Source organism: Sapajus apella, unplaced genomic scaffold (assembly GCF_009761245.1).
Source record: "Sapajus apella isolate SASKATOON/1434 unplaced genomic scaffold, GSC_monkey_1.0 scaffold22, whole genome shotgun sequence".
In the NCBI taxonomy this organism is placed as follows: domain Eukaryota; kingdom Metazoa; phylum Chordata; class Mammalia; order Primates; family Cebidae; genus Sapajus; species Sapajus apella.
Genome location: NW_022436962.1, coordinates 15,036,763 through 15,049,102, shown reverse-complemented (window position 1 = coordinate 15,049,102; position 12,340 = coordinate 15,036,763). Strand labels below are relative to the sequence as shown.

Below are 12,340 nucleotides of genomic sequence, written 5' to 3'. Positions count from 1 at the left end.
TTGGGAGGCCAAGGAAGGGAGATCTCTTGAGCCTAGGAGTATGAGACCAGCCTGAGCAACATATTGAGGTCCCATCTCTACAAAAAAAGAAAGAAAGAAAAGAAAAATTAGCCAGATGTGGTGGTGAACTCCTGTAATCCCAGATGCTCAGGAGGCTAAGGCAGGAGGATTGCTTGAGCCCAGGAGATCAAGGCTGCAGTGAGCCGAAATTGTACCACTGCACTCCAGCCTGGGTCAAAGAGCAAGACCTTGTCTCAAAAAAAAAAAAAAAGAAAAAAAAAATTAAACAAAAGAAAATAATCAAAAGATATATTTCAATTATTTTTAATAGGTCTGCAGTATTAAGACACGTCAATTGCTTACTTTCCAAGATATATTATAGGCATGGAAAGAGAAGAGAATATAAGAATACATTTTCTTGTCACTAACATTCTGAAACATGAATGGAAGCCCCTCAAAGTGCAAGACCCCCTTCATTGTATACAATATTTAGTGTAGCATGTAAGCAAATACAGGTTTACAGATTTCTAAAAAATGTGTCTGGTAACATCTCCCTCTCCTTTGTCCAGCACTTTCTGAGCTGCCAGCAGGGAATGCATTTGAATGTCCGTGGTCTTCAGTTGCATCCACGGCCACATCTCAGGCAACACCCCACAGCTGCCTTCTGGGGTAAGGCAGCCAGGAGGGCAGGACAGGAAGGAGCGGCTGGGGGACACCTGGTGCTGCAGTGACAGTCCTGACTGCTCTGGGCATAAGACTGCTGCTCTTGACTCAGAACCTCTCCCCATCTCACCAAAATCATCACCCATACCTCTGGAATGTTTTTAGGTGGCAAATTCAGTGATCAGTAAATCACTATAAAAAGCCCCTTCCGGTTGGGCATGGTGGCTCATGCCTTTAATCCCAGCACTTTGGGAGGCCAAGGCGGGTGGATCACTTAAGGTCAGGAGTTTGAGACCAGCCTGGCCAACATGGTGAAACCCAATCTCCACTAAAAACACAAAAAATTAGCCAAGCGTGGTGGTGAGCACCTGTAGTACCAGCTCCTGAGGAGGCTGAGGCAGGAGAATTGCTTGAACCCAGGAGGCAGGGGTTGCAGTGAGCTGAGATCACACCACTGCACTCCAGCCTGGCGCCTGGTGACAGAGTGAGATTCTGTCTCAAAAAAATTAAATTAAATTAAAAAAAATAAAAAGCCCTTCTGACAAGGAGGCTACTCAGCCCTAAACAATGGTCAAAGGACTCCTTAGGGTTGCTTGTTGGTTCTCCAAGCTCACCATCTTGGGGACCCGTTTCTGATGCCTGCTGGTTTGTGGCTCTTTCCTCAGCCATGTCCTTTGGTTCTAAAGCTCAGAATGGCAGCTGCGCTCTGGTGACAGTCTGCTCGGTGATGCTTCCAGAATGGCAGCGCCCAGTTTCCCTCTGTGCCCTGTCCTACCATAGTAAGACACAACTCATGGTGTCTGCCATGGGGCCCCAGACAGCACACAGCCCTGGAGTGGGGGATATGAGGTGGTGAGGAAGGCTAAGGGCAGAGAAAGGGTGCTAAAGAGAGGCAAGGGACAGGAGTTGGGACAAGGAAGAAATGGGAAATATACCACAGGAACTTCCCTCTCATCTTTGTTTCCCCCCCTTTTTAAAAAGCACAGTCACTTATCTACTGGCTGCCTGGTTTCTAAATAATATCTGGATGTGAAGAAAGATAAATCATTAAATTTTAGTTTAATAGTTTTAATATTGTTTTCCCTAGAAACATGCAAATTCATTATTTTTGTCCTAGTCAATCAAACTTAATTCAGCTACACTGGTGTCCATCGAATGCCCGTGGAAGTGAGGGGTGGGCTAGGCCAGTGAGATGTACAAAGGTGAAAAAGGCACATTCTTGCCCTCCATGGGTCTACTCATGGGTTTCTAGAAATGTTGGAAATATTAAGTAAAATACAAGCCATGAGGATACCACAGAAGTGCGGAGAGCAATGGAGAAAAAATATTTAACTCACGTCCAAATTATATATCTTTATTCATGAGGACTAGGAAGTTTTCTGATTCCCTCTGTGTGTCTGTGTGTGTGTGTGTGTCTGTGTGCGTTTTACTAGAGTCTATTTTCATGTTGTGTGTGTTTGTGTTGTGCCGAGAATGGGCAATTGCTGTTGCTGATCTTGGTCTGCAGCAGCAGGTGGTGGTGGGCTTCCCTCCAGGAGACTATCATAATGGGCCCGCCTCCCCAGACAGCCCCTTTCTTTGTGCATCTGTGTCCAAAATTCCAAATTCCTGGGAGAGGAATCTGGGCAGGTCACAGCATAAACGATGGCCACCTGGAACTATCTAGGGGTGTGTGCATCAGAAGGGTGGGGGAGGTTGTACTGGCCCCAGAGAAGTGCAGCTGAGCAGATAACCCGCTGCAATTCTGAAGTATGTACTATCCTTTCTTGTAAGTGTGTCTTTAAGTCACTAACATGTGACAGGCAGAAGGCATGGAGGTGTGTGATGACTGCCCTCGTGTTTTACATTGTGTGGCAGATCCATTTGTTTTATCTCCTTCTGCAGCAAAAAGCATCATGTGATGACTCCCTGTTAAGTGACAGTATGCCTGACTGCCGAGTCACCTTTTCAGATGAGGTGTGTTCCCTTTTATTAGGTGCTATCAGAAGCAGTATTCAGATGCTCAGTCGTTCTCTTGGCAACCACTTACTGGGGAGCAACTACATGCTTGATATGTGATTGCTTTGCTTGAGGAACCCACAGTCTAAGGTGGGAGTCCGTAACATATACAGTGGGAAAGTGACATGAGACATTAAAAATTAAAATCCATCTTCTCTTTTGACTACTTGCCTACATCAGAGATGAAACGCAAGGAATGCCTACTTCCAAACACACAAGCATAAGCCTTCTTAATTGGGACCAAACATAGCTGGCCACTGCAGCAGCAGGCGCAGTAACAAATATTCACTGCAAGTGTGCAGAGCCCTCATTAATCTTTTGGGGGTGTCAGAGAGAAAGAGGTCTATTTCCTACCCTTTGGAGGGAGTGGATAGTCTCACGGAACAGATAGGCACAGGTGCAGATGATCCCAGAATTTCCACCTAGGAAGGACACAGGAGCTTCATTTACTTAGGAACGGGCAGGCTTGGGGACCTGGATTGTTGTGTTTTCACAGGACTTTACCTCAACTGAGAAAACACCAGATGCTCGTGACAAAGAAGGAGGTGTGTGTGTTGCGGGGCATGGGATGCTGACGGAGATTAAGAGGGGGTGCCTAAGGCCTCCACCCCTCTTGAAAGCAGCACTAGCCATAGGTAAAAATACATCATACATATATGAAAGAAACATTGAAACATACAAACGGGATTCAGGGGCCTCGGCTTCAGGTACCAGCTTCGCCACAGACTGGAGCAAGTCATTTTTCTCTCTGGGCTGCAGTCAGGACTCCTCTGGGCTGCCCCTGTGCTTCAGGAGGTTCTGAGGACAGATGTGAGAAAAGTGTGATATTCAGCACAACCAAGTAAACTTTGTCAAACCAACCTCTGGTAAGGGCTGCTGCTCACTCAGCTTGCCTGGTCAAGGACACCCAGCCTTGATTTCCATGGCCTGGTAGAATCCACCCGCCCAAATGAACAGAAGGCTTACACAATTGAGGAATGTATGTAGATAACGAAAGAAGGAGGTCAGAATAAATCTGCAAGACTAGAAGATAATTACATTGTTTAATCATAAATTTACCCAACTAAATATTGATATATGATCTGATGTGATATATGATTTGATATACGCTTTCAATTTCCTTCTTACCAAGAAATTGGTAAATACTTTGCTATTCATGTCCCATGTCAACCTGGTAACAATGCCCTTTTAAGATTTAGGGTGTCTAATTCTACATGAAGAAAATTCTGCTGTTAGACACTTGTCCCAACTCTGGGACAGAGGCTGAGTCACCATACCCAGCATCTGCCTTCAGAGAGGAGACAATACTGTATGCCCATGGGGTCCCAGCTAAGTGGTGAGTCAAGTGAAGCCAGAGGGGCTGGATGGAGACACACAACAGCCAGCTTCCTTAATTAGGGATAACCTGTAAGGTTGCTTCCAAGCCTAAGATACAATGATCTGGATTTTTTTTTCTCTGTTTATTTTATTGATCCAGTTCGATTAGGCAAAGTCTAGAGAGGTCAGCTGATTCACATTGAGCAATGGCTGGGCCTGGATCAGAAGCTCTGGCCTTTGAGCCAACATCACAGAGTTGGAAGAGACCTTGAGCTCATCAAAAACAGAGCCAGCTCCCAGGGGAAACTTCAAATCCATGCATGCTACAAAAACAAAACACAACAACAAAAAAATCCACCATGTTCATTTTGAAAGTATTCCTGGATAATTTTCAACTCAAATAGTTTTTACTATGTAAATTCCTTTGATAAAATATTTATTTGGCATCTATTCCAGGCAACAAACACACAGTCCCCACTGAGTTATCTTTGAGGGTATTTGTTTTCTTCCCTAGTGACATTTTCTAATTGGAAATAATGAGTGAGAAGCTCTGGGCAGGGCGTCTCGGCATTTGCCTTTGCTGGGTGCCAGCCCGTGTTAAATTTTCAGGCTGCCTGCCAGACACAGACTTGTGTTTGGGAATGAGGCGCAGGAAATAGTGCAAAAGTGAACCAGACAGAGGTCAGAGAGAAGAGTGGCTTGGGACTGCAAATAGCACAGTGGTTAAAGGGACCAGGGGCTGCATCAGACCTTCCCGCTGACACAGGGACAGGATGAGGAAAGACGGCGATGTGGTAACTGGAGAGGAGGGGCGGACGGAGAGATGGAGGCAGTGTGGGCAGGAAGCAAAGAATGGAAGCAGGAAGCTTTGGCCGGACACGGTTGTTCAGGCCTGTAATCCCAGCACTTTGGGAGGCCAAGGTGGGCGGATCACCTGAGGTCAGGAGTTCGAGATCAGCATGGCTAGCATGTATAGTGAAACCCCTTCTCTACTAAAAATACAAAAAAATTAGCCAAGCATGGTGACACACACCTGTAATCCTAGCTACTGGGGAGGCTGAGGCAGGAGAATCGCTTAAACCCAGGAGGTAGAAGTTGTAGTGAGCCAGATCATGCTCACTCCAGCCGGGGTGACAAGAGTGAAACTCTGACTAAAAAAAGGAGAAGAAGAAGGAAGTTTCTTTGTCAGGGCCCACCCAATAGCATTTGCGTTTGTCAGGGCTGAACCTTGGGAGCAGAACCACTGAGTATTATGGACTAAGGTATTTATTATAAAAATGAGATCTTACAAAACATGGGGAGGGGGCAGGAAGTAGGGAAGTGAAGATCTGAAAAGGGAAGGTGAAGAATCACAGGAGAGTCACTGCTTGGCCTGGCATGGGTGAACAAGGTGCAGCTTGCAGAAAGCAAGACAAGTCTGGCTGCTGGCAAGGGCCAGGTGACAAGAGGACATAGAGCCTCAAATTTGGGGTAAAAATTTTTTTTTAAGTATAGCTGAGAGGAAAACTGTTGGAGTGTTTCTGTTCATCAAGACTGAGTTGCAAGTGGTAGAAATTCTAAAACAAACGGGCCTAAGTGAGAAAAAAAAGAGAAAGTGACTTTTTGGGAAAACCCTGGGGTAGCTTAAGGAATTAAAAGAATAATTGCCAGATGACACCAGGAGAGTCAGACCTGGAACTCGACACCACAGACCCTTTCCTTGTTTCCATCTCTGTCTCTTGCTGCCTCATTTCTTCTTCCCTCTGGCTGGTGGCCTTGTCCTCCCAGCCTTCTCATGTGGCACACAGGGTCACAATGATAAAGCTCCTTGACCAGAAAGGAAAGATACTTTTCCCTATAAGCTTAATTTAGAAAAATTCCTGGTTTCCTTCCTTCCTTCTTTCCTTCCTTCCTTCCTTCCTTCTCTTTCTCTGTTTTCTTTCCCTTTCTTTTCTCTCTCTCCCTCTCCCTCTCTCTCTCTCTCTTTGGGTTGATCCTTGGATGAATTCCCAGATCAATCATTGTGGCCAGGTGAGTAGGTTGTTATTATGATTAAGTCAAAGTCACATGCCCACCCCTGTGGCCCAAGAGGAGGAGGCCAAGGTCCTTTAATCAGCAGTCACCCACAACCACATGGAAGAAGAAAGGAGCTGTTCCCCCATGAAAGGAAGTTCTGTCCACTGAAGAGTGGAAGAGGTGCTGAGCAGACAAAACAGCTGTAACAGCTGTTCACTCTGATGTCCCATAGACTGAATGAAATGTACCTTAAATTCATTGTTCTCATTCTTACCCATTTTCTTTATGTTATGCCCACTGAAGCAACTTTCTGAGAACACTCAACTGGCATTTTAAGGAGAGCCGCCACAAAGAAGGAAATACTTTGTAATGGGTGATGCTCAGTGATCATAATCATCTTAGAGACCTAGAGAGATTAAGCAGCTTGCTCAAGGCTACTCAATTATTAACAAGGAGAACTAGAACTCTCACAGAATATCCCCACGGAATAAATTAATAGTCTGGTTTATACAGTACTCTGGAGATTTGGGCTGCTATGAATTCATCATCCAAGGCCTGATCAGATTGTTTTCCTGGATAATAAAGAGCAGACCAGGGCCAGAGTGATTACTCAGAGGTTAAAGAATAAAAGACATTACTCAGAATCTGACTTCAGCATGCAAGCAGGCAGAGATAATTCATGAAGAGTGTGTGTGTGTGTGTGTGTGTGTGTGTGTGTGTGTGTGTGTGTGAAATCTTCAGTGTGTGTTTAGATTGTTAGGTAAGAAAAGTAATGTAATTGAAGTCACGTACATCTTTTCCAGGAAGAAAAAAGGGACTTGACATTAGGGTTTTGGGTACCTTGAAAAAGATAGGCGATTTAATTATTCTCTAAGTTTGCCCTTAGTTATTCACTCTAAAGAGAGCTTAAAATGTGCCTGTGTCTTTAGCTCACAGAGTAATTTATTTCTCTTCTCCTGTTTGTCTTTTGTACTTTGTCAATGGTTTCCACATTTGAATGTGCATCAAAATCACTGGTGAAACTTAAACCAAAGCATACAGTCATCAGCCCACCCCCAACCCCTACACTCACATTTCAGGCTCCATGGAGGATTTCAGTACACAGCCAGGGCAGAAAACATCTCCTCATGCTGTAAAATGCTCTCCATCATACAGAGAGACTCTGTGTGCTTTATCTTGCCTGATACCCCACAACTGTAACAGGCAAGATAAAGTACAGAGTATAATGGAGTATCCTAAATGGATGAAACATGGATGTTGGCTCTTGCCCATGCTGGCTGCAAGAGCTGGAAGGAGGAACCTGGAAGCTAAGAAAGGAATAGAAAGGCACAAACTCCTAAGAATGGTGCCAGGAAGGTTAAAATCACTACAGAGAGGGGCCTTTCAAATTGTGACCAGGGCAATAAAGTTCAGAGCAAGATGAACTAGTCCCACAGCTTGGGAAACAGCGAAGTGCTAACAAATCACAAAGAGAAAGAGGAGCCATTCAGCTCCTAAGTGCTTGTTCTTTTCCACTACTGGAGACACAGGCAAGTCTCTGAATATTCAGCTAAGCTCAGGGCCTGGCACATAGTAGGAGTATAATACATTTGCTCAATGAATGAAGAATGAATGGGAGGAGACTGAAGAGAAGAAGGCTCTTCAAGCTCAACAATGAGCCCAAGATGGTTGAAAGGGTCCTAAGAGGCATCTTTGCTGTCAGTTCAGTCCAAGTCAGAAGCAAAAGGTCACTGTGTCAACAGTCATTGTGACAGTGCATTTCCCAGAAAGCTACTGAGATGGAGGTTGTGTGCAGGAAGCTTATTGTGGAGTGCCCTTGGGACCCACACCTATGAGGGAGTGAAGGGAGTGGAAAGGCAGAGGGATGGATTGAACTGTGGTGCAGATGCAACAGAGGTCTCAGGCCAACTCCATGGGACGACTCTTCAGAGCTGGCCCAATGGACACAGGCTTTACCCCTAGAGGAAACCTGAGAACTGTCAGTAGCCAACCAACACTCCAACAGTTGAGGAAATGAGTGACTGGATCTTGAAGAAGGGATGTGTGAGCTCACCACAGCACCATGCTATCCACCCATCCACTGCGATAATTAATCCAACCTACTCATTTTATAGATAAAAAAATGTCCAGAGATAAAATCATATAGCTGGTGAAGGGCAGAGCCAGGACATTTCTCAAATGGTCACCAGAGGATTCCCTTAGTGCACTTTGAATTTGGCACAGGATTTGATAAAGCCATTGATATGGATAAGAAGGAGAAACGGAGATTAGATCAGTGGTTCCCAAACCCAGCTATCATCAGAATCACATGGAGGGAGGTTAGAATACAGATTCCGGGGATCCATTTTCAGCAATGCTATCACTGGGGGATCTGGGACAAGGCCTGTGAGTCTGTACTTTTTAAAATAAGTACCAGGTTATTCTTATGTGACCTGTCTCTCACCCTGCACTTGGGAACAAATGGCTAAGGTCACAAAACACTGGTCAGATACTAGATTTTTAAACAATCGGTATTTAAGGAGTATCACTGAATGATGTTGCTCTCAGTAATCTCAGATGGGTGCACAGGAGCTTATTCCTGAGTTCTGTCTTATTCAAAAACTTTAACCCACCAAAAAAAGGCTAGGTATGGTGGCTCACTCCTGTATTCCCAGCACTTTGGGAGGCCGAGGCAGGTGCATCACCTGAAATCAGGAGTCCGAGACCACCCTGACCAACATGGCGAAACCCCGTCTCTACTAAAAATACAAAATTAGCTGGGCATGGTGGTACATGCCTATAATCCCAGCTACTTGGGAGGCTGAGGCAAGAGAATCACTTGAAACCAGGAAGTGGAGGCTGTGGTGAGCCGAGATTGCACCACTTCACTCCAGCCAGGGCAACAAGAGTGAAATTTCATCTCAAAAAAAAAAAAAAAAAGATTACCAACACTTAAAGATATGAACAGGCTGTAATCCACTGAATATAATCCCCAAACTAGAAGAAATTGCTAGTACTTTGGATGCTCAAATTAAGATTTCAACATGTACCATGAAGTATCATGTTGTAGGTTAATATTTATTGACATTAAAGTTGTTCATGTTATTTTAAATGAGAGGAAGCAGCAGAGAGGCAGCGGGATATGATAGTTTTGAGCACAGATGGTTTGGAGCATACGAAGAAGAACATGCTATATTGTAAAAGAACAGGCCAGGCACGGTGGCTCATGCCTACAATCCCAGCACTATGGGAGGCCAAGATGGGTGGATCACCTGAGGTCAGGAGTTTGAGACTAGCCTGGGCAACATGGTGAAGCCCTGTCTCTACTAAAAATACAAAAATTTGCCGGGCGTGGTGGTGCATGCCTGTAATCCCAGCTACTTGGGAGGCTGAGGCAGGAGAATCACTTGAACCCGGGAGGCAGAGGTTGTAGTGAGCTGAGATTGCACCATTGCACTCCAGCCAGGGTGGCAAGAGTGAAACTCTGTCTCAAAACAAAAAAAAAGAACAAAGATGGAATGGATTTCCCAGGAAGGCCACAACTCCCTGTTCTTCTGCAGACCAGATGCCCATGTTGTAGGGGGTGTGGATAGCAGAATCCCACTCTGGGAGGTACCTGGCCCAGAAGACCTTCCAAGTCCCTTTCAGATCTCAGATTGTATGACCATAGGCTTATGAGGGAGTACAAATAAAATGCACGGTCATTTACTTAGGAAGCTGAAATCTTATCCTGGCTAAAGGAAGTGACCCGAAATAAATAAGTTTCCAAGATTCCTTTAATGAGGCTATAAATGGAAATTGCCCTTCCTGTGAAAACATGATGAATCAACAAATATGACCAGGTAAACCTGAGATGTGTGGCAATGTCCCGGGTGTTCAGAAAGGTCTCTCAGTTCACAGTCTTAGACTTGGAGAGGAAAGACATCTAATTACCATATAATAATATTCCTAAATATAGTCATTACAGATGAGTACCTATGGGGGTAGCAAGGGCTGAAAGAGTACATGATTGATTTGTAATAGCAAAGAAAGCTTGGGGCATGAGAAGGCAGGAGTTTTAAGTTGTAACCAAGAGATGAGAGGGGTGGGGACTGACAGGAAGAGAGGCCCTGCCCCGCATCTCTGTGTTAATGTGAACAGCTTTCGTGGGGGATAGAAGGCACATGCCAGTCTCCTGAGTTGGGCTTTCCTAAACAGATCACAGATACCTTTATTGACTATTACAATAAGTACAATCATTTCCATTTACTGAGGGCCCACTGGGTAACAGTTGTTTTACATACATTATCTCATCGAATCAGTTCAATAGCCAGGTAAAGCAGTAACCATTATCTACAGGGACCAGGGGCCAAAAATATGAAGAACTATGGCTGATGGCTTTTGGGGTGTTTGCCTAACTCACAAGAGCCCTCTTCACTGCCCCTTGCTCACAGTGGTTGCTCCTAGCACCCTCCATTCAGTGTGAACCTTGCTGTCTGTCCTTGGCTGAGTCAGAGCTCCTCCCCCGAGAGGGCACACATCTGGAATTGTGTCCAAAGAGAGATCTAGGCTTTCCATGGGATGGGAGCTATAATTTGAAGCAAGGGTACTGGATGGTCATATTCTGCTATGCTGAGACAGAGGAAGATGGGAGGAGAGAGAAAGAGGGAGAGAGAGAGAGGGAGAGAGAGAGAGGAAGCAGATGCACAGAGAGATACAGAGACAGAGAGAGGCACCACTTGCCGCCCTGTGGGTGGCTGCCCATTCCTGTTTCTGGTTCTTCCTCGGATCTGGGGCCTTCCTGCTCTCCAGTGAAGAGACAGCCCTATATCTTTATAATAAACTGATTCTCTTTTTTTTTTTTTTTCTCTCAGATATCAAGTTTGAGCTGTTTATTTACCTTAAATGCTCCAACTAGGAAACAGAGTTGGTTGTGTACCTACTGAGCCTTTTCCCTGCACTCTTTTTTCCTAAATGAAAGCATGAAATACCCTTCTCTGTGGTGTAAACCTGCCATTTCCCCTACCCCTCCTTTCGGAGGGTGTTGAAGTGGCGCTTTTCAGGGCTACCTGTTTGATTTTTTTTAATTGCATTTTAGGTTTTGAGGTACATGTGAAGAACATGTAAGATTGTTGCATAGGTACACATATGGCAGTGTGGTTTTCTGCCTTCCTCCCCAGCACCTATATCTGGCATTTCTCCCCATGTTATCCCTCCCTAACTCCCCACCCCATGCTGTCCCTCCCTAAATTGATTCTTATTACTTCTGCCAGCTTGAGTGTCTGACTTGCAACCAATAAGCTCTTATTAATACAAGTCCTTTGTCCATCTGTTAAATAAGGAGCCAGTATTCCAACACAAGTTTGTACCTGCGCAGAGTCCATGAGGAGCTCCTGCCTCTTTTCTGACTGCTCCAGAGTGGGAGTTTTAAAGTCACATTTCCTAGAAGGAGGTCTGGTGGGACGGCGCTCTCTCTGCTTTGTCAAGGTGGCCCCTATGCCGATTAGGTGTTGCCAGCTCAAGAACCAGCTGCTCTGATGAGCACAGGGGCTAACTAGCAGGAATGAAACTAGTTCCAGAGTTGACTGATGACACACCTATCTATCTCCAACATCACGTTCTCCCTAGAACAGCAGGCATCTTTCCTGCAATACTGTTGCTTCCCGCATTTTAATGGCATGCAACAGGTGCAATTCCTTTAGGAGCTTGGCTTCCTAAGCCTCTGGCAGCTCCCAGCACTAGCTCCCCCACCTTCACCTCCCATCACCCCAGACCTGCACCTGCTTGCCACACATCTCCCTGTCAGAACTGCCACCACTGCCACTTCTTCTCACAAGCCTCCTCCTGGCCTCTGCCCACAGACTCCTGTCTGGTTGGCTTCACCCTGAACCTTGTCCCCACATCTATGATAGCCCCAATGACACATTCCTGCTTCTACTTGTTCAGCTGCCCGTCTCTCACTTCTGCTCGGGGGCCCCTGAAGGGCAAGGTCTGTGCCCAGTTGGTGACATGTCTCTAGACCCTATCAGAGTGGATGGCACACACTTGGTACTTAATAAATCTCTGTAGAGTGAATGATTGAAAGAATAAATGAATGATTAAACAAACTCATTTTTTCCCAGATTCATTTCATTCACTGTCTCTTCCCTCTGACATATGGAACATGTTATGCTTTACTTCACTAACATTTCTTTTAGGATAACTTTGTCTTCCCTGTTTCTTGGTGCAACTGAAGGACTGTAGAACAAGGGCTTCCTCTATTTGCCTTTTCATACCTAGCATGAGGCTTCACATACAACTGGTGTCAACCTGTGTGTGTGTGTGTTTTCTGCATGTTTTGTTTTACAGTTCAACATAATAATCTTCATGCTTATTCTTTCCCAGGGAGCTTCCCAAATAGCAATGTCCT

At 45.2% G+C, this 12,340-nt stretch overlaps 1 long non-coding RNA gene across 1 annotated transcript; it reads right to left on the bottom strand.

Annotated features, from left to right (window-relative positions):
* Window positions 1–3: 3 nt before the first annotated feature.
* LOC116558897 lies at window positions 4–4,935 on the bottom strand. The gene is made up of 3 exons (XR_004272224.1): window positions 4,177–4,935; window positions 3,341–3,459; window positions 4–77 (listed from the first exon to the last, which is right to left on the bottom strand). It is a non-coding gene; the product is annotated as an uncharacterized LOC116558897 (long non-coding RNA).
* Between the last annotated feature and the right edge of the window lie 7,405 nt (window positions 4,936–12,340).